The sequence below is a fragment of the Pyrgilauda ruficollis genome, unplaced genomic scaffold (assembly GCF_017590135.1).
Source record: "Pyrgilauda ruficollis isolate IOZ18807 unplaced genomic scaffold, ASM1759013v1 scaffold1, whole genome shotgun sequence".
Taxonomy (NCBI): domain Eukaryota; kingdom Metazoa; phylum Chordata; class Aves; order Passeriformes; family Passeridae; genus Pyrgilauda; species Pyrgilauda ruficollis.
This window is the reverse complement of record NW_024508100.1, coordinates 23,593,962-23,617,779: the sequence shown is the minus strand read 5'-3', so window position 1 is coordinate 23,617,779 and position 23,818 is coordinate 23,593,962.

Sequence of the window (23,818 nt, the reverse complement as noted above, 5' to 3'; positions counted from 1 at the left end):
CATACTGCAACATTTTCTTATCCAGATGGAAATTGCATTATTTACTTTTTTTTTTTCTGTTTTCTCAGGAAGTCATGAGTACAAAACTGTGTTATGCATTGTAACACCATTGGTAGAACTGACTTAGCCAATCCATTTGCATTTCTGAAATACAACCCATGTCTTTGCATTCATTATTGCTTAACTTTGATAGAAAATATCCTAGAGAGCTAATTTTCTGGTAGTTCAGAACAGTTCATTCTGATTTACCACTGCAGCATCACAGGGATTAGTGAAGTTGGACCTCAAAACCAGAGTGAGTAGTATATGTAATATCCTGCTCGTCTGTAGTGAGCTACAACCAATGTCCTATGTGATGACTCTTAATAAGAACCAGTGTTTGTCCTGAGCTGTTCGAGGAGCATCAGTACAGTATGTTAAAAGGAAATTTCTACATTTCTAATGAGAATGGCCACTAATAGCTGTATTTCCCCACATCTTAAAGACCTAATTTCTGTATTCTGTTGCAACTCTTATAGAGAAGCTAGAAGGTGCCTTAATCTCAGAGCACCAGCTTGTGCCACCGCACCCCTGTGAGTGAAATGTGTTCTCTAGGCCAGGAGTACAAAGCAAGCTGGGGTTAGGTAACCTGCCAGTTTGGCTTGGAGCACTTTTAGGTAGAAAACTTTAAAGTCCTGTCATGATGCTTGTCTGCCCCTACTGCCAGCAACATGTCCTAGCTCTGAAAGAAAACTCCTGTCAGTTCTGAAGCTCTGGGAGTTGAACAGTGGGGAAGGCTTTGATTTGTGCTGCAAGATGCTCCTCTACTGTGCCAGGTGAATCTGTACTCAGCATGTCTGCAGTCAGGCAATGCCCAACATGTACAAAAACAGACAACACTTTGCCATGAATTGACAAAAAAATCATTAAATGTCATTAAAAGAAAACCTAATTTCCTTTGTCTAAAAAGCATTGTATGTATTAGGAAAAGCTGAAGTCTCTTGGTATACTCTTACTTAACATTTTTATAGAGGCAATGGATAAATTCAGAAATATTTAAATCCACAAACTTTTTTACATAGCAGTTCAGATTTTTGTGAGAAATTGATTTATGAAGGTTGTAAAACAAAACAATATTGCCATCAGGGAGCTGAATTATTGTAGTTTATGCGTAACAACCAAGCTGTATCAAGGCAGTGTTTTGCCAATTCTTGCACGATTCTTAAGTATTATTAGAAATTATTCCTCATCGATATCAAAAAACCCTTAACTAAAATTATATGATTAAATAAGTATTGAATAGCTGCTAACATTTGGTTTTGAATAGTGTTAGCTTGCTTTGGGAATAGCGTGGCTGGAACACACTTTGTGTTTTGTACACCTGTGGTCTCCACAAGTATGGTTAGGAGACAGCTCACTCAGTTTTATGTTAAAGCAGGTCTTCTTCTGGTGTTTATCCTCAGTTGCTCGAACTTATGTGTAGCAGTGGAAATGGCTGCTAATCACCACTATTGAGGAAACATAAAAAGCAGCATAAAACTATGATTTTGATTGAACAGATCCACCAGATATCACTTTGAATTTGCAGTGGATATGTTTCTGCATAAACTTTTCTGCATAAGCCTCAGGAATAGGTTTTTTGCAGGAAATTTAATTATCAAGAGTTGACATTCTGGAAATCACACCTTTCTGCAATAGATTTTTACTGTCCAGTCCTTATATACCAGTATCAAATAGAGCTGTGAGGGAGAAGAAGATATTAAAAACCCACCACAAAACACCAGCAGTTGCAGATTCAAAGAATAGATTAATGAATTACATGTTAAGCATGGCACTGTTTTTAAATGCATATATGTGTATGATTATATTGAGAGTAATTGGAATGTGAAAATAGCATAATTATGTTGATATTAAGGCTGACATTTAATATATAATTTAAATTGAGACAAATCCATTTCATTTTGTATCTCACATGTTTCATAGCCATTATTAAACTTGAAAAATTGAAAATTCTTGTGGTGGTGAGAATTTTAGGCTTCTTTACATTTATCTGTAATCAGTTACAAGATCTGTCTTGTATTCTTTTATCCACCACTTCTCTCTCTTTCCGTCCTCACCAGTTTTATAATTCCTTGTGTTTGTTCTATTCATCTTCACCATACCTGTTCTAGTCCAAGAATTTTGATTTTTGCTTGCAGAAGTTTTTGGGTAGGTGTAGCCAATAAAAGAAGCTTATTAGAAAATGTCACACATTCTAGCAATTAATAATAGTAATAAGATGAAGTGTTATGTAATTCAAAACATTATAGCAACCAGTTTATTACCTAGCTAGCCAGCTGAAGGCCATATCACCATATCTTTTGTACTACTATTTCTGTTAATAATATTTCTCATGCTATACATAAACCTTATGTTACACGTATATGATTTGAAAGACTGTAATCAGTCTGTGAATTTCTTGCATCAAAGACTGAGAACTTGATCACTGGACAGTATCCTTTCCTTACTAACACATAGTGCACAGTGTTGTATTTATAAAATGCAATCCCTCATCATCTTGAGTTACTTGCAACAGCTTTTGCCAAAGATTTATTAATCCCTAGCTGATGATATTACTAAGAAATTGCAAACAATTATTGATGATAAAAAAGAAAAATGAAAAAGCGTCCAGAAAAAAATGTGTTGGAGAATAACAGCCCTGAAACCCATTTTTTATATTCAGTTCGCAAATTTAGGATCTCATAACACTAGACTGTAGTCTCTGCTTTAGTTTTAATTCTCTCTATCCTATATAATTTATTATGCATTTATATATAAATGAATATATGTATTTACATATTTGTTGTATTTATATATTTGATTAAAATTTAGTTCACCAAAAATTGTAATTTATGTCCACCATGAGTTTTATATAAGTGATTTTTGTGTTTCTTATGAACTATTAATATTGGAGTGAATATTTTAGTAACTTAATACTATTACAAGTTGTCATTGTCACAACTGAAAAATATCCAAAGGTTGAGTAACTGTGAATAACAGAGTCAAAAGAAATAATAGCAACTTAGCAGCATTTTGCCCAGACATCTTTTGTCACAGATCTTAAAGAACCTATGTGTCTTGTAATGAGCTTTATCTGGAGCAGTGTTCTCTGCTTCATAAAAGAAGCTTTAATCTTGACTTGTGAGCCTTCATGACTGATATTTTTTACTTTGTACTTTCCTCTGCTGCCAAGGCTATGTGCTGTATTGTTACACATGAATGTACACCTGGATTGAAAGCAAAATCTGGTGGTTTTTTTTTATTTTTCCTCTTTTCATAGTTCTACCAGAAAGGTAAAAGTTTATGCCTAATATTCCTCAAATAACTTTTAAAGCTTTGTTCTTATGTGTCAATAAGAACTGAGTCAACTCAAATGTTCATGTTTTATCAGTTTTCTACTAACTTGCAAAGCTGAATGTTTATTGTGAAAACTGAAGAAATCTGGGTATGTGTTTGATTGCTGATGCACACATCTCTAGTTTGCAATGACATGCGTGTTTGTGTGTGCTGAAATAGTTACACACAAATATATCTGTATTTTTTGTATTTATATCTGCATACCCTTCTCTACTACCTTCTCATCTATGCTGCCTGATTCTGTAAAATTGTGTTAAAATTTTATAGTCTGTTTGATCAATCCCATGGCTCTATTAATAGTTCATAGTTTGACAAGTACATCTGCCTTTTTATTAATTAAAAACTCAAAATGTGTGTAAGGCAGAATCTTTGTCCTAACATGTATTGAATAGAATAGATCATAAAATAATTCCAGTATCTTAATCAGAACTCACATAAACATAACACAAAGTGTGTGTCGTTACAGTAGGTTTGAGTAGTTTGTTTTTTCTAAGTGTATTTCAATGTTTATTAATTATTTCATTAATATGTGTAGCTATTACTGCCTTTTGCTATTGCTTTTTTGCAATGGTGAAAAAAAAAATTACTTAATTTCATCAAGTAAAGCCATCAGTTTTCAACAAGTGCCAAAATCTAGGCATTTGAGGTTCAGGTAATCTTGAATCTTTGTCTCTCTGAGTACGTTAATGTTTGCGTATGAACTTTTTTTTAAAAAGACTAAAACTGTTTAGTGGCAAGTTGAGGGCACATGGCAGAGTGTTTAATTTCATTTGGTAGGTTATCAATAGCTTGACTCTAAAAAAAAATGAAAGAAAGGTAATGATGTGATATTATGTGTGCTATAATGCTATGAATTAAAATATATCAAAACATAAATCATGCTAGAGGTATAAAACCTGTAATTTGTGTACATTTTGAATGAAATGATGAAATATGCTTTGAATCTGACTTTTTCTTCTTCCCTGATTGATTTGTTAAGATTTGAAATTTCTTTTCATCAGGAGATTTACTTTCACACCTTTGTTTAGAGAATTAGAAAGGTAAATAAATCCACATTTGAGTGTACTTCACTGTTGGTAGTATGTGAAGTATTAAGTGACAGAACTGTATTACTGTACTGTGATAGTCTTTCAGAATCTTATCTTTTAATGTTTTATTTAAATTCTGGCTCATACATTTTTGGGATATATTGTGTGAACCATATACATACAGGTAACACCGAGATGGCCATGATCCACAGCTGAAGTGGGAAGAAAAGGTTTATTCCATTATTTTGCTGGCAAAACAGGGACATATTCACTGCTAAGCTTATGTCGCCTTAGCAGGGGCAAAAAGCGCTCAGGCTGTTTCCTGGCTCACATACAAAAGAGGGCTGGCACAGGCACAGTTCTTCACAAGGCTGTGTTTTATGATCTCCGGGCTTCTTATCTCCCTCCCCCCCTTACTAGGCCTGTGAACAATAGTTTTTGGGTCTTTTACAGCATTCTGTTATGTGACTTCTCAGGATAGACAGAGACAGTGAATTTTCCCAGACTGAATATTTTTAGCAGTCCCCCAGCCGCAAGGTCATCTTGAGTGAAAACAATTCTAAAAACAAGTCTTTATCCTTCCCAGTCTTCCAGTTTTAACCATTTCCTCCCCACATATGTTAACACTAACCAGGAAATTATGTTGTCAAGAACTTTTTGTTGAGCTGGACAGAATATATTAGTAACATATCATTTGGTATAAGCTACTTAAATTTAAGTATAATCTATTTGTACTTAAATGAAGAAACTGGATTCTCTATAATATTCTCTATAATACAAGCCATTCCTTTATTCCCAGTATATGTGATTTTAGATGTCAATTCTTTCTTCAAATTCAGGCTGACAATGTATAATCTTGTTATGAATAGTTTGAAAGACTGGATCTTTTCCAACCTAAATGATTCTATGATTCAATAACTATATCATGTTGCTGAAGCAAAACCACTCAGTATTAACTTAAATGTGGGGAAACTGTATTATATATCTCAATATTACTATTTTTTTTCCTTCAGAGTTGTTGAAATGTAGGTAAGTGTGCATATAACTACACTTGAGTGCTGCTATGTAAGGAAAATTCACTCTTTGGTTCCTCTAGAGAGGAATGGATTATACAAAACCATTAGAAACAACTACAGTTGTCTGTCTCTAGATTAATATTGTGAATTTGCCTTGATTTAGGACTGAAAAATATGACAATTTGATGGCTGATTTTTGACAGTCACAAAATTGAGAACCAGGAAATTGATTGAATGGAGTTGTGAATGGTGTAAGCAGAACATTGAAATATAGGTAGAAGTTTGAAAATAGAAAAATATGATTGATTTTGAGTCTAGTAAGCAAAATAGCTAGTGTGTCATTGTTTTGAAAGCTTTTCAAACAAGGTAGGCTAGTCTAATTATCAGAAAAGGTTTGTTTTGTAAGGTGGGGAAAAAACCCATCGGTGGTACTGTGTACTGTACTTAGTCATTCAAGCTTACATCTGAGCTTGACTGAGCTGATCTTCAGTCAAAGAGAAGCTCACGTCATGATAAGTAGGAGCAATTTATGTATAAGAAATCTGATCTTCCACAGATTTATTTTTGTCTTGTAGAAGGGCAGTATGTAATGAAATGAAGCACAGTGACTTAATGCTCAGAAATAAGTAATGAGTTCACTCTTCAGAAATGTCTGAGTCTTCAGGGATTGCTGCGCTCAAATTTCTCGAGTTTCAAAACCCACGGTGAATAACATATATGAAGGATAATGTTCCTCAGTTCTTAGCATTATACTTTCATGGGTGAAAACCACAGCTTCTCTACTGTGTTGCTATGTAGGAGAGCTCTAGGGACGGCATAGAAATTACATTTGTGCTTCTATTAAAGCAAAAATATTTGTAAGAGCTTTCTTATTTGTTATTTTTTTTCCTATTCTCCAATTGTAACAAAGCATGACAAGCTAGAAAGAATGACAGGAAGCTGGTTTTGGAAGGTTGGGGAGGAAAAGATGTTATGAAAATGCAATGATAATCTTAAGATGGAATATGCCTTATGCACGGGGAGGTACTTGTTCCTCATTCAGTATATTTAGGATTTTAGAGAGGGTTTTCTTTGGGTTATGGTGGGTTTTTTTGTTGTTGGGCTTTGTTGTTGTTGTTTAGTTTTGTTTGTTTATTTGTTTTGGTTTTGTTTTGATTTTGTTCTATTTTAAATCTGTTTAGGTATTTTATTTCACAGAAGTCTATACAGATAGTAGCAAGAAAGATTTCTGCAACAGAAGAAAGTCAGGGAGATACAAAAACTAGGAGACATGAGCACCTATTTCCTTTCTACATCTTCACTATTGCACTAGTACTTCCCTACTGCCTTATTTTCAGACTTCCTACTTTCAGAAAATAAAAGGCATTTGTCAGATGTGTTCCCAACTGTTAAGGAAAATGTCTGATACTGGGTGGAGGGATATGTAGGGAGCCAAGTGGAGCCCCTCTTGCTTTCCTGGAGCTGCCCTGCTGTTAAAGCAGTTAAAGTGTCAGCAATTAAAGTTTCAGATGTTGGGAGTGTGACTCCTGGAGTGGCTCCTGGATGGTCAGACAGGAAAGTTTCCTTAACAAAATGCTTTGCTGAGCCTGTTTCTCACCTAGAGTCTGTCATGCTTTGCAGCTCAATAAATCATAGGTAATTAAATATTCTCATTTAGTGGCTACTTGAATTCACACTGATTATGTAATTAGATGTAATGATGTAAACCATTGTGCAAAAACAGTCAATCTAAAGATAAGGAAAAAGCCAGAAACATTTACAAGGTAATGTATAGGCATAAGGCTGTGGGATGAACAGTTCTTCATTGCTCTATCTTGCATTTTCTTGTTATTGTGTACTTCAGTAAAGAAAACCTTAACATTCCCTTAAGAACCTGTATGTCAGATGTTGTAGAAATATTCAGAAAAGCAAAACTGCTGTAGAAAAAGAGACGAAAGATTTTCCAGTGGTATTCCTCGTTAGGATGAACTGTATGAAAATTGTTATTTTGGTTACTTTGGTTACTAATTGCAAGTGTGAACTTTGAGCATATAAAAGCCTTTTGATCTCTGTCTGCTGTGTCACTCCTCCTCAAATTTCAGGTTGTGACCACACTTGATCACTTGCAAAGAGCTGTAGAAGATCACAGTGCCCCTATATTGTCAGTGTCTTCCAAACACTTCTGTAATTGCTGCAATTTGAGCTTCAACAACAGCTTCTTATTTCATCTTTAATCCACAAGTTAGATATTCTACAACTGAGTGTAAATGAGCAATCATGATAGGTTCTGTGCTGGTCCTATTTGCTTATATAAAGGTTATTTTAAAAATTTATGAAATGCAAGCTTTCTCTAGTCATTAAGCATTATTCATAACTTCCTCTATCAACTCTTGCAGAGTACTTTCTTTGATAATTTTGCATTGAAATTGTAATGTTTTCCAATATATGCTGAATGCATAATGTTTGTCACTTTGTGAAGTCTATCTTACATGAAATTTTTATGTGTGGTTTAGAGTTTTTCAAATGATCAAATGTTTGAAAGATGGTCAATAGAAGATGCTGCTCTAGCTGGAAGAATAACCATGAAAGATAATGTGTTTTTCCCCCCTTACTCTCCATTTCTAGAGGAGAGCCCTTTATTGTTGCTAATGTCTAGAAGAAAGGATATTAAAATGCTGTGAATCTCTTTCAGATACCTATCCATCCTCTATCACACTCTATAATGAATTATTTACTATATAATGCTATGTAATATTTTCCTGTTTTGACTCCTTTCAGCGAAGAAGGTGAATTGATTGCCAAATCAGTTCTTATTGCTCTGCTCTTTTGGATGAAGCCTAAAACCAAATCTTGCAGGTGTTTTCATACTAAGAGGTCATGGATTTTGCTGACAATGACATCTGCATGACAAGATGCAGTGACTTGTTTTTTATATTGAATGTTAAATTTTACTATAGATTATACTCAGAGTTAAACTTAGTCTTGCAGTTTAAAATAAATCTTATTTATTAGCTAAATAACAAGAGTTCAGGGGTCCAGAGTTTCTTCAAGAGATGGAGGGCTGGGCATTGATGGTAAAGCAACACTGATTGTACTGTTGAAAGTGTGAGGCTTTCTGCTGGGGTATACCAAATCCAACATAACATCAGAACAGTTATATAACAAAATTTTTTACATAAAAATATTAACATAGGAAGAAAAGAGATTTATCTTTAGAGACAGATTTTATTTTTTTTTAAATAATAATTCAGGGTAATTTCTTGGGTTTCTATAGAATTTAGTCAAGGACATAATGTAATAAAATATGACGCTGAAATATTTTGGTTTGGATTTAAGTGCTATGGTGGTAGGAACTGTAAACTTACAATGTATTATGACAGATAATTGTTGCATAATATTTTAGATATGTAGCTTATCCCAAGATATTTTCTCTTCCTAAATATGGCAAGTTGTAATGTCTTTGTTTTGGCTTGTTTTATGAAATGTGAAATAAACATGGACTATAATCTGTATCTTTGTAGGAAAGTAAAGGTGTTTTTTTGCATGATGCTTGTATAAAGAACCTTAAATTCAATAGAAATTAATTTATTAATATAGTTGCTATTAGTTTCCCCTCTGTGAAAATACACTTCTAGAGAATAGAGACCCCTGTTTCGTATTATTTTCTCTCAGGTTTGTATTCATGATTTAATGAGGGAAATAATAGTTGTAACAATATTAGATCTCAAATGTATGCCTTAGAGCTGATGTTTATGTGTCCAGACATCTGCAAAAAATGTTTAAACTGACTTTTATTTCTGTTTCTTAAGCCCATTTGAGGAACAGCTCACATGGAATAGCAATAGCAGATTTCATATTTAAGAAAAATATGCTTTCAATTTAGTTTATAATGATGCTTTAGGGGAACCTCCTGTTATTAAAAAAGTCAGTTTGCTTTCTTTTCTGACTGCAGTTTTCAATTAAGAATAAAGTGTTCTGGTCATGTGTCAAAGGAGAGGGAGGTAGGGGAAGATTTTTTCATTAGCAAATAATGAATGTGAGTAGGTGCTTACAAGAAAACAGTGTATTGTACGTATATGAAAGATTTTTTCTAGATAGAAAGAGTCATATCTACTATGATTAAAGATGTACTTGAAATGCTGCCTGTCACAAAAATTTTCAAGTTCTGTTTTTGATAAATAGTTTAAAAGTGTGTCTGTGATAACAAAGTAGTAAAACCATTTTGAGTTGGCTTACACTAGTCAATAAAAAGATTGAATATTTTATACACACACAGTGGCAGAATGATCTCAGCATTATTTTTCAGAAGGGTGTTTTCCTACTTTTGAATGTTTTGGCCTATTAATAGGTCACAAAGCAAAAATTCATTATTAAATGAATTCATTATTAAATTCAGTATTAAAGAGTAAAGTTGCATTGTATGTGTCACAGTATCTGTATCATAGTATTTTTCCCTTTTCCATACCTCTCCTGTGCTTTCATAGACAGGTAGAAAGATTGTAATGTAGAAAAGCAAGAGGGGGACCTTCAGAATCCCTGGATGGGTGTATGTTTCAGCATGAAGAAAACCTGTATGTATTCTAAGTGTGAATTTAATGAATGTAGAAGGACAGTGTAAGCACTCTCACCTCCAAACTGTAGAGTTTGTTGGGTTTTTGCTTGGTTGGTTTTGGTTTTGTTTGCAGTTTTTGCTTTTCTTCCTGGATCTGGCTTATCGTAGAGGCTAGGGGATGAGAGGTGTTCTGGCTGGAATTTGGGAACCAAGATATAGAGAAAACATCATGGAGGAAAGACCTAAAGAAGCAATCGTAAAAAAGTAATGTATTGTCTTCTCACTTACACTCATTTAAGCATTAAAAAAGTAAAGTTTGTTAAAAAGCTGAGTATGAAGCCTTAGTGAATCCTTAGTTGAATTGAGAGGTGTATTCTCCTACTCCTTCAGAGGGCTGAACATATTGAATGGATTATTCTTGCAGAATTTCTGCTTTATTACAATCTGCTTTAATCAGCACTTCTACCTGATGAGCTATTCACTGTAAACAGCACAAGTTGGGAGGGAGCCCTTTTACTTTATCCCCTAAAATGCCAGGCTGTCCAAACAATGATTTGTAGATGTTTAGCACTGTTTGTAATTTTCCGTTGTAAAACCTAACCAGTAAGCTGTGAATACTCCTACACAAGTTCTTAAAACTGAGAACTGAAATGCTTGCTCAGAAATGTACTGTGTTGAATGAGTAGTAGGATTCCTCAGAATAAGAATGGAAGAAAAAAAAAATTGCACATAATTTATAAGATAGCCTCTGAAAAATAATGTTAATCTAGCCAATTTAGCAGAAAAGTAATTACAATATCATAATATGCTATCTTACCTCTTTTTATAAATTGCCTCTGTAAAATATCTTCTACCTGCTTCCTATCAAGGCATGTTTCATGGATTTGCATCAGGCAGAGGCACCCTGCCTGTCTATCCAAACACCACAATATTCTACTCAAACGTCTTGCACAGCCTGCAGTGCCCTATTGTTCATTTTATGGCTTTCAGCTCCTGGGAGGAGCAGGTTAGAGACCATCACAGAAGGATGTGCTGTGAAAGTGGCAACATTGATTTAGATAATTGCAATTTATTGCTTTTAAGGCTACCATTCTGACTTCTATGCACTTTGCTAGATCAGAAACAACTAGTGACAAAAGCTGTAACTTCTCCTCTGATTGCAGTGCACGAGAGCTGTTCCTATTGAGTTTCTGTTGAGGAGTCCTGTGATGTTCCTGATGGGCTTTGCTAGGACAGTAGGTAAAACCTGAAGGATTCATTGCACAAGGCAGAACTTTATAACAGTTCAGTTCAAATGGTGCACAATAATTGAAGAGAAGGAATGATAAATCATTAAAACTAGACATCATTTGCAAAAAAAAACTTGTATTTGGAAATGGGACTTCCAGTTTAACAAAACATGGAAGTTGTTGTTTGGACATGGCATATGAGCTTGTTTCAATCCTGAACAATATTCTGCAGAAGTAGATGTCAGTGGATTATTTCAGCATTCCTCTGTAAGTCACGTGTATGGAGGCAGAAGATTTGAGCAGTGCTGAAAATTAGCTGAATGTACATCTCATCTTCTTCTTTCCAATATATACAATAACAAAACAGTAAAAATTTGCTGACATTTATCTTCCTCAACTACTTCGTTACAATTTTGTTTTGGTTGACTTGGAAATATCTTTTAGTAAATATTTTTTACCAGGAAATCTTCAAAATTAAGTAAAAGCAGTTTTCTAAAGAAAAATAAACAATGTAGTTTTTTTGTGTCCATTTTTTAAAAATTTATTTACTCAGTAATGGTAATCATATCTTGCCATTATATAAGTCAAAACAGAACCTGTTTCACGTGTGACTTTTAGAAAGATTGCTGTGCTTCAGTAGATAAAATAGATAAAGGTGGGTCTTTTTATGTTATTGAATAGGAATTGTAAGAATATGGTGTAAACTATTGTATTTGCATAGAGTAGAATCTATTTTAAGGATTTTGTATTTGATGTATAAATAAGCTGTCAATAATAGAAAATTATACCTGCTTTATCATCTGTGGAAATTGGAATCCAGCTATTTTATTATTTCTTTTACAAGATTTTCCTTGAATTTTGAAGCTCTGTGGTCTCTTCTTTCTTCAAGGAATGCATACTAAATATTTTTCTGCAAGACTTATAAATAAAATCCGTAAATAGCAGATTTCATTCAGTGGTTTATAAATTAACTAATTGTCTTTTGTTGTAATAGAGTTCTGTGTGCTTTTGGTAAAACAAATGATACTTTAGGAATAATTTAGTCAACTTAGTAAAGGCTTTAGATCTTTTAAAAGAAAGCACACCACTAAGGAGTGGGTCTATAAATTCAATAAGGCAAAATTCTAAAATCTTTGTCTTGCCTTGTAATTTTTATTTTCATGCATCTCTGGAAAAAAAGACTGTCTTTTTGGAACCTTAATAAGGAAGCAAGAAGTGATTGTACATATGTATGATTCTCAAAAAATGTTTGCAACTTGTAAATGTATTCCTTGGACAAATGCTTAACATATATATTCCCTGTCTAATATTCCTACAGTGGGATCATGTATTAGTGTTCAGATGCCTTATTGCGTCATTGTACACATAACTAATTATCATGTATGATCTTTTGTTCTGTGCTTGACAATCTCTGAAATATCAGTGCAGAGGCAGTCCTTTCTGGCCAGCCTCTCATGGCACTTTGGTTCTTATTTACTGTGTTGAATGAAGAGATATGTTAAGCTGCATTTATTTATGCACAGTGTATTATGAACTGCAAGAGAATTTTCCCCAATCTTTACTGGGATTGCCTACCACTTGTTTACAGTTTGCAACTGCCAGTATGTGTGTAGGCCATTTATTTTCCTATCGAGGTCTATATTTCCTGAATCTCCCCACCTTCTTTCCCCCTTCCTCCCACACACTTGAGCCCAGCCTTTTGGAGCCAAGATTTGAGTGGTTGAGTATATTGTCACATTTAAAGAACAACTGATCCTTTTGGCTAGAACTTGAAAAAATTAATTGAAATTTAAAAAGGAAAACCTCTGAAAATAATTGGAATTACATAAAATAACCTTTGGTGTTTGGGTAACTGTACCACTACTCTGAAGCTAACATTTGTGAGGGAATATTTGTGGGTTTGTATATAGTCAAAATGAAAATGAAAGCTGAGTTGATACAGAATTAGTAATATAGGATAAAGGGGTTTAGGGAGATGTCAAGCTGAGTATTAAGGAAAATTAATTGTTATGATTAAATGAGACATTTGAATATATTTAGTTGAAGTCGTAATTAAGACAGTCAACCTTAATTCTGATCTTTTTTTAGTACTATCCACTAGCAGCATAATCACAGTTGTGATAATGCAGTATTTCTCCATATTAGATTAAACAGTTTCAAAAAGTGTCTTTGCTTCCTTTTTGGCTTCTTACCTATTTGGCAGATATTTCCTGTATGATAGTTTATTACTTTTCTGTATCTAATGCAGAGATATTTTGAGGTTTACAGTCTTCTATTGCTCAACATCTTAGTGTTTCTAGAGTTGTTTGTTTTTTTTTTTTTTTTAAATTATATATATATATATATATATATATATATATATATATATGAGAGTGTCATAATCTACTTTAGAAGAATCATATTTTTTGAATGAAACTGTCCATGGTAGAGAACTAATTTTAGCTTATAACTATCTGTCATAAATATTTATTTTAGAAGCATAATACTTTAAAGCATTACTGAAAACGACTTATTTTTTATAAGTAGTTTGTATTCTAATACATGTTGTGGTTAATAATTTTTTAAAAAATAGTTTAAAATTTAAAACAGATTAGAGTCAAAGTAAATTATTTTTGTAAAATTGACAAAGTGATGTTATAGAATTTTGGTTAATGTAAAAGTTTTAAAAGTTGATTTAGAAAGTGAAGTCATATATTGAAGACATCAGAATTTAAATCTATTTCTAAATGCGCAGTTGACCCACCTCTAGAGTATTCCTCAAATGACCTGAAAAGGAAAAAAAAAAAGAAAAAGAAGAGAAAAGTATATAGGAAAAAGTAAAGGATGCTGTGTTCTGTTTGCAGGTTTGTAGATGATATTGCAGAGGATTACTGAATTTTTCATCTGTGAGAATTGAAGGCTTTGATCTGAGTCCTTAAATATTTGTGAATAAAGCCTGTGCCAGTTTTTAATTAGTATTAATTCCAACAGTGAGGATTGAAAAGCAGAAGGATAATATTAGTCAGCAATTGTAAGAAGATGAGAAGCAATATTAATATAAGTTCTGCCTACTGTCTGCATATTAATTATTTTGGGGTTCTCACAGTAAAAATAATCCCAGGTAGTAGAGAATCAGTGCTAAAAGTTAAGCAAAACAGGTGGTGATGGAATGTCATGTTATGGAAGATACTTTTCTAGGTAAATGGTATTAGTGAATTAAAATAATATTAAAAAAACTTTTTACTCACCCTGATAACAAAATAATATAATTTCATATTTCAGAGTTAGGAAATATCTGAAATATTTGTAGCTGTTTATCACCTTCTGTTGCATCTTTCTCCCTTGTGTTTAATATGTTATTCTGTATGTATGTAGTATTTATATGGAGGCTTGTTTAGCTTTTTATTTTTTTTTTAAATTCTCACTTGGATGTGCAAAGGCTGTGCAAAGTTCAGAGAGTGATATTTTCTTTTTTATTACTCTGTACATGACTGATTTCCTATTCATTTTTAAGTATTGTGTTGTGCTCTAAATATAGAATTCCTCTGTTGCCTTACCTTTCTTTAATAACAATTATCTTTATGGTTCCCAAATGCTTCACAATTTTAAATTTATTTTTATGGTATCATGAAAGGTGAAATTCCCATTTCCATCCTTACTCTCATAATACATGACAAAGTATGAATGGTGGGATTTTAAGTCTGAAGTACCAAGTAAACATAAATATACTTTCTGGAAAAGTGAATATTTACAAACAGTTGTGGGTATGTAATTTCAGTATGTTCAAGCTACCTTGGCTTTAGCTCCAGGTAGAAGCTCTGAGCATTTCTGTACATTAGATCCCTTGGTCTAATTCAAATTCCCTTGTTTTGTTTCTGGAAAGATACCAGTATTAGTGTCTGACATCCCAAAAGTTTTACTTGTACATTCATTTGAGTACTTTGGTTTCTTTCTTCTGCTTAGATGCGGAAGTAAAAGAAAGTATAGAAACAAAAAATTCAATACTTGCAGTGCAGAAAGGGTTTTAAACTGACTCTGTGGCATCTAACGTAACCAATTCTTCCAAGAAATTGAATTTATCTGTTTTCAAGATATATGGTTTTATGTGAGTATATTTTATATATTAACTTGCAAAATGCAGTTTTAAAAGTAGGCTAATGAAGAGACTTGAGCTTTTTCAGTGCTTGATATAGGTGACATGACATACACATATCAGTCAAAGATGACTCATTTGACTTGAAAGAAAATGGCCTGACACTTGGAAAGAAACAGTCAGAACTCCTTAATATTCCTTGATCTTTGTTTTGAAGTTTTGCTTTGATGTATATTCAGGCCTGTGAGAAATGTTGCCAGCTAATGCTTGTACTAGCTTTTCCTGTAATTTGCATTGCAAATTGAATCATACACTTACTCAGATGGGGAGGGAGGTCCTCTTATCCAACCCCTTGCTCATAGCAGTTCCAGTTAGATCTGACTCTGTAGGTCTAGCCCACATCAAATTTCAAATGTTTTAAGGATTAAAATTCTTTATTTCTCCATGATTTGACCATTCTCATGTCATATTTTTTTCGTTATACCTTTTCAGATTTTCCTGTCTCGTATTTTATATCTGCAGTCCCTTGACTTAGCTCTGTGAACATCTGAAAGCTAGGGAGCTCGACACTTGCTTGAATTCAACAAAGGGAAACAGGAAGTTCTAGAATCATAGAATCCTTTAGGATAGAAGTGACATGTAAGGTCATTTAATCGTGTCCCTCAGTGCCATATATACAATCTTCAGCTGAACTGCTTCACATACCTTCTGTAGATTAACTCCACCTCCTCTTTAATAACTTGAATGCCTTTCTTTTACTGTAAGGTTAGCTTAGAGTAGCTTACACATACATGTTCATGCAATAAGTCAAGTTTCATCAGTTAAAGATATCTCTTGCTCCAAGAAAGAAGACAGCAAGCATTAATAAGAGAAGCTAAAACTCTGGTAAGAGCATCCTTATGAAGAAAACTGTACCAGTATAACAAGAATGGCTCATCATTATCATCATGTGAGTAACAGATAAAAGATAGCCAGCTTAAGATGAATAAAACCTAGGTCAAAAGTAATTAACATTTCAGAGGGATAGAATGAGAACCTTTCCTATGAGGAAGGATTAATAGAGTTGGAGTTCTTCATGCTGTAGAAGAGAACTCTGCAGAAAGATGTAATTTCAGCTTTTCAGTACTAAAGGGTTCTTATAACAAAGATGGAGACCCTGTAGTGGTAAGACCAGGTATAATGGTCATGAAGTACAAGAGGGTTGATTTAGATTGAACTCAAGGAAGACATTTTTTACAGAAATGGTGTTGAGGCACTGGAATAGATTGTCCAGAGAAATTGTGGGTGCCCTATCCCTGGAAGTGTTCAAAGTGAGTGGGACTTTGATCAACATTGTCCAGTGAAGAGCACCCCACTCTGTGACAGGGCCTGGTGTACTAGGTGATTATTAAAGGTCCCTTCCAGCCCAAACCATTCTATGATATTTTTTTTTTGTTGTTGTTTGCAGTGTTCTTTCTATTGAAGACACCTGGTAATGATAAAAGCCTCTGGTTTAGATTGAAAGCTGGAATCCCTCTTTTTGCCACAGGGCATAAAACACCACCTGAGTATTACTCTGTCCAGAAGAGAACCTCAAGATCTGCATTTATTTGCTGTCATCAAAAGAAAAAGTGACATGTAATCATAACAGTAAAAAGAGTACATTTTTTTCACATTTGAAGTTGTTTCTAAGTTACTCAGTGGAAAAAATGGAAACCATCCTGAAGGACATGGACTGTCTTTTTCTACTTTTATAGAATACAAATATGTGCATTTTTTATGTTTATAATTGAAATCTTAAGCTTAATATTGACATAGCAGTCAGTCACTGGAATAGATCAATGAGAAGACAGTTTTCATTCTCTACACAGCTGCTGTGGGGTTTTGTTTCAGTTTTTAAGTGGTGTGTGAATGGAGAGAGGTTCTATTTTCTGCTTTGTTTTGACTGGAATATTAGCTGGTCCTTGGATTTTTTTTTCCTCTTTTTAGGCATGCTGTGTACTTTTTCTGTAAAGTGACTGTTTTTGAGGTGAAAAAGTTACCTATATTAGTCATAAAAGACCTCCCATGTGGTAATAAAATGATGAAAGATAAAGTACAGCCTTGACTGCATTGCTCATCACTTCATCTTTCTGCTTAATAAAAAACAAACAGAATAGAAGAGCAAAGATGCCATAGGAAATTAGAGGTAGAGCACTGGTGGAATTCTTTGCCAAATATGCCAAACCTTTAGCTTTTTTCTAATTCCCTGTGACTGATACTAGATCCTTTTGTGCATTACCTGCCAGGTGGAATGAAGTCTGGCATACAAAAAGGGGTCGTTTGACATTAATGCACCTTCAGAGAAATTAGATTTTCTGTAATGTTTTAGCAGCACTGGGGATAAATACAAAGGGTTATAAGCAGTGTAATGATCTTTGAATCTGCAGCTTCATCCTATCTTGTTTCCCAGGAGGCTAATGTAATTTCACAGCAAAAGGTACCAAGACACATCACTTATCTTTCTCCTCCATGCATATGCTATCAACTCTGATGTAATGCATTAACATTATAATAAAAAGAATTTGTCAATCTGGAAATAGATAGAAGCATGTATTTGGAGGCAGAAAGGAAGGAAGAGAAGGAGAAATACAGTCATGTTGATGCAGAGATTTTTACAAATTCTGACATGCTATTAATTTATTAAAATCTCTCCTTTGAAGTATAAATAAAAAGCACATATTCTGTCATTGATGCTATCGTACTGATTTTGCTAGCCTTTTATTTATGCAGTACTAATGTGAAAACTTTTATGTAAAGTAATTGTGGAATTCGGAGTTAATCAAGGTATTTCAATAGAAAATCTAAAATGAAAAAGTCCCAATGGTTTTAAAAGCTGTGAATAGATTACAGCACTGGTATGAATTAATTGAAATGTAAATTTTCACGATGACAGAAATAAGTTCAAAGTCTCAGCAGTTCTCATCCTCTTTATTCTACCAACTTTACTGGCCATATTTAGGTTTTTTAAAGGAAATCTGTAGAGGTTCTAACTAGCTAAATATTATAATTAACAATTTTTTTCTCATTATTTTGTATTTTCAGGTAACATGCATTTGGAACAGGAATGAATACAGGTCAGGCAAAAAAATCTTTAATATCCCATCTAGGCAGTTTTTATGTAATTTAAAGTCTAATATCAATATGCCTATTTTCTCAATATAATACCTAAATAATACCTATTTTCTCAATAATGTATCTGATCCAGAGTCTGTTTATTTGGTTTCACAGTTACTGACTGTTGTTAATATTCAGTGTTTCTTTCACTTGCTAGCCACTTTGATTTCTATTTTTTTTTTTTTTTTTTTTTGCTTTAGTGGCCAACAAAAGCAAGTCCCTTACTTTTTGGCCCTAATGATAGAAATCACAGCTCAAGATCTTAGTATTCTTTTTTTTTTTTCTTGTGATTGTTTATAGATTTCTGGTTTTAATTGTGTTTTGTATTATGTAAAATTCTAGTGATCACTGGCTGCAAGAAACCTCGAAAGTACTGCTTATTCTGAAATTGCAAACATCATAAAAATCCTATAGGATTTTTTGGCATAAATTTTGTCTTAAATTGATGATTTCTTAGGGAGCTATCAGAGGTAAATTCTAGGATATTTCCTTGAATTTGGGCTGCGTGAGTTCTGCCCACCCATATCAAAATTTGTTCTCTACTGAACTAATTTTGAGAAAGCGCCAAGAATCTGTATCTTCTCGGAGACCTTTAGAAATATTCAGTAAAAGAAGTCTTTAAAATTGAGAAACAATTTTCTTGGAAAAATATAATTGAATGATTTCCATTTTGCTTCTCAGGTATATTTTTAATTTCATTTTAATGTGAAGGCACAAAAAGAATATAGATAAACCAGTTTGCATTAATATAAATCATAAAATTTAAATTTATAAATTTAAAAAGGAATATAAAAATTTATAAATTTTAAAAAGAATGATTAAATTTGGTTTTGCATAATGGAAACAAGAGCATTTGTGTCACGCGTTGATACTAGCCACTTTATGGCCCCTGTATATTCCAAGTTATTTTCCTGCTGGTAAAATGGAAGTTCTGCCATAAGTATTTTTCTTTCATTTATGAAATTACAGATACTAAAGTATAATTTAACTGTGATAAATTATTCTTATTATTGTTATCGCAGAGGTTCTTTGGAAGCTAAATAAACACTAGTGTTCTATGTCAGTATTTAAAATAAACAGGAAACTTTGTCTACTTTAATGTATGTAAAATACAGTCAGTACTTATAGATTGTGACATTTTAAGTGAGATGTTGTTTTCAGAATAAGAAATATTTATAATCCATTATTTGTAGGATATGAGGTCAATGAGAAACTGCAGTGGTTTCTGTTGTGTTTGGGTTAAAGCTCTCTAGATCTTGGAAATCACTAGAAACTACTCCAGATATAGTTTTAAGTAGTTGACAGCAATGACTGTACCTAGATCTACATAAACTTTGCATAAACATAAAGCTTTTACTTTGAAATTTTCCAGTTAGAATGATTAATGAATTGCAAAAATGCCTTCAGGGAAAAGATGTCCTACATTAGAGGAGAGAGAGCCAGACAAGATGTCTGTTTAGCTTAAAGCACTACCTGTCTCCAAAGGCAAGACACTTACTTTTCAACTAATATTCTACATGTCAAAACCATTGAAGTCTAGGAACTAACTGTAGCTAAGTGATGCTGTCAAATGATTTTTTAAAATTGTATTTTAAGTAAAATTACATCTAATTTTGTGCGCATAAATCTGTGAAACTGCAACTTTTTGAAGCGATAATGGATTCTTATTTCTGAACATTGATTATAAGGATCTTTTTTATCAGTTCATGAATATTTTTAAATTCCTCTGATTCATTTTCATACAGGTACAGTTCTGTAAATAGTAGAAAACCAGTAATAAATAATAATACTCTACAGTAATTGGTTTACATTTACCATACAACTTTTTTGTTGTATTTCTAGATTGTTTCTGTCTGTATTTACTTATTCTTGTAATTACACAAATAACTTTGTGTTTTATTTAGAAATTATTTGGATTAACATATTTGTTTAGCACTTATTGCAGAATTACTGAGGCCAATTGCATTACTCTGAGGCCCAGTGGATTGCTTGGAAAAGTGCCAATATGAATAAACACCTTTTAAGTAAAATTTTTGGAATTTAATGAGGTGAACTATCCTACTTTAATATTCTGGTCTGAATTCCTTAATGTCTTTCACAAGCCTCAGTTTCAAGACAATGAATTTTAGAAATGTTACAGTTATTTTAATTAATAAAACTTAATGTTGTTCCTGAGAGAATAGTTTTTCTCTTAGGTATGCTTCTGAAATACCAACTAGTCATATGTGGCTTTAACATTTTGGAAAGCAGCGCATTCAGTTAGCTGTGGAAGCTGTCTGAATGTTTAGTTCATGAAATGGTAGATGTTAACTTTTTTTTTGTTTTAAAATACAGCTTTCACTTTAAATTCATATCCTAATAGATGTATCTGCAAATAATCCCAGTATCTTTACACAAGCCGTATATTAGGTTTTTGTTTTAAGAAAAATTTACTCCTAGCAAATATTTTCATATTTGGTGGTTTTGAAAGCTTTTAAATATTTTTTTCTGCTAACATCAAAGAATATTTTTGTACTGTTTGTTAGATGGATTATGCCTTTAATTTGTGCAAAATAATGAGTGCAAAACATTTAAGAACACCTTTGTAGATATTATTATCCAAAGTGCTGTTGTGAAAGACTGTAGTACCTAATTTTGTGGGTACACTACAAAGATAAATTATTCTTAGTCTACAAATGACTGAGTGAATTAGAATTATTTCATCAAAAACAATTTCAAACCTGACCATGTAAATTACTTTAATTAATACTATAACTCAGAGATGCAATGGTCATTATTTTAGTGCAAACAATAATTATCTAGACAATATTTCCTTTACAGGATTGTTTAGTATATTATTATAATCGAAGAATCATGAAGGTTTGAAAAAAATCTGTAAGATCATCAAGTCCAACTTTCAACCTAGCACCACCACCATGTTCATCACTAAACCTCATCCTCAAGTGTTACATCCACATTATTTTAACACTACCAAGGGATGGTGACTCTACCACTTCCCAGGGCAGTCCGGTCCAAAGCTTTTAAACCCTTTCCAATCTTCTTTTTCCTACTATCTAATCTAAATCTCCCCTGGAAGAACTTGAGTCTGTTTACTTTCATCCTGCCACTTGTCACCTGGGAGAAGACTGACACCCTCTCACTCCAGCCTACTTTTAGGTAGCTGTAGAGAGAGATAAAGTCCCTCCTGATCATCCTTTTCTCCAGTCTAAGCAACCACAGCTGATAAACAAACCTCAGCTACTCCTTGTAATGTAAGATGGAAGATGTGGTATCAATCTTACTCTTTTTTCACTGGACAGTGATGGTTTTCATTGTGCAGGGATGATGTACAAGCACTGTTTTTAAGTTAGATCTTTCAATTTTTTCATTTTAGCTACCTGGAACATTTTAAAGGTTGTGGGTTTATTAATGGTCATGTAAACTTATTGATAGCTGGGAAAACAACATCATCACTGTACGGAGCCTTTTATTGGTGTTTTGCAAATAAAAAAGATGACCTTAATTATATTTGAGGGCTGAAAACTAAACTAGTCTTTCTGACATGGTTAGACTGATTCTTTGGGTACAAAATGCTGAGCAAGAATTTCTGTGTGAACTGTCATAATATTCAAAGAGGGAGCTGTTGGTGTTTTTTTCCTTCTTGTAGTTGAAACCAAATACCAACTGCAAAATTAACAAAAGAAATTATTTTGTTCTTAGAACTTCATCACTTAGGAATTACCATGTTTCCTTTAACTACCAGTTGTAATGTCACATCTCTGCCTGTGAAAGCAATGACTTAACACTGCTGCTTTGAAATGTTTCCTTTTGGGACTATGGAATCCTTAGAGCTTTCTACAGACTGTTAAACTATAGTGTTACTCTGAAGATGTGTTGCATCATTACACAGAATATAAAATGTGTATCTGGTCCATGCTCTCTAGAGTAGCTGCCTCTCTGGTTTGACATATTGTAGTCTTTTCTGTCACTGATGAATGGCAGTTGTGCAGGAACTCCTTTTCATAGACATTGTAAAATAAAATGTCTGCCTTTAAATTTATAGAGGCAAAAAAATAGCAGGGACAAGGGGAGTAATGTAAGGTCATGTAACAAAGAGACAATTGCAAAAGTGTAAAGATTTTTTTCTTCTGTAAATTTTCATCTAAAGGAAGGATGCTAGCAAATGCTGTAAGGATAAGCTTTCCTTTAGACTGGAACTCTTTCCTTTTGAGAGAGACTTTGAAACTACATTGATTAGGTGATCAATTGGTAATTGATTAACAAGTACTGAGTACACTTAGATTCTGTTTGGGTTTAATTGTCCATTTTTTGTTTAATTTTTTTTTTAATTTTTTTTATGGTGGTCAAAGGATGATTGTGGAATTAATGGCAATAAGGTTGGTTGAAATATCAACTGGTTTTAGTAATCTCTGAGCATAAATAGTGGGGGACCAAATTACTGGGGTTTGCATGTTACAGTTCTTTTTTTTCTCAATTTGTTCAAGGGCTTTATTTGCTCTTTTAGGTTTCCACAGGTAAACTTAAAGTCTTTTATATTGCTTTGAAATGACTGTGTTACAATTTAGAAATCTAATTTTGTGATTAAATCATTGAGGAAGCAAAATATAGACTCCAGATGAAGAAATGTAAGTGCTTCTGGGGGTCTGGGAAGATGTTGTTTATTTCTCCATTTCCATTGTATGCTTTTTTCATGTTTGTTTGACTGCTATATTTTTATCAAAATCACTATTAATCTTAGGATAATTTAATTAGGCTTTTTTTTTTTTTTAGTAGTGACTGGTATCCTGAGAGGGTTGATAATTATGGATTAGAATTTGTATACTCTTTAAAAATGGACCAGTGGGGATTTTGAACAAGCTGTCAATTAGGCAGATGGATCCACTAAGTAAGAAAATAATACAAGTTAAGTGAAGAAAAAAGGTAATTGTAATGTTTCTGAACTCTTGGAGTTTTGTGGGTTTTGTTTTGCTTGTGAGCATTTCTTGATGGTTTTTTTTTCCTCCTCCTACTTTTCTTAATCATATGTTAACTGCTGAGCCAATTCTGAAATAATCTGTGTAAATACAAGAGGGACTCTTATAAGGAAACAGTGGTGACTCTACAGAAAACTGACACAGCTGTGGTGTAGAATTTTTTTCACTGTGTATCAAAAAAAAAGTATAAAATTTCTTGGATCTGCTGACTTCTAACTCCTATCCTTTAATTAAGATTTTTCTTTGTCTTGAAACTACAAAAATATAATTCTTTATCAATGTTATAAAACATTGTCAGTCTCTGTCAGTCTTTTTAAACCTAATCTGCTTGGGCTTTTCCTCTAGTCAATGAAAACCAGGTCCTTTATAGTGTTAAAGGTAAACACCTATTCGGAATTGCCTGTTTTTTGTGATCCAGCAGTGGATGGTAAAGATGGGGATAAGCAGCCACGGCACCCC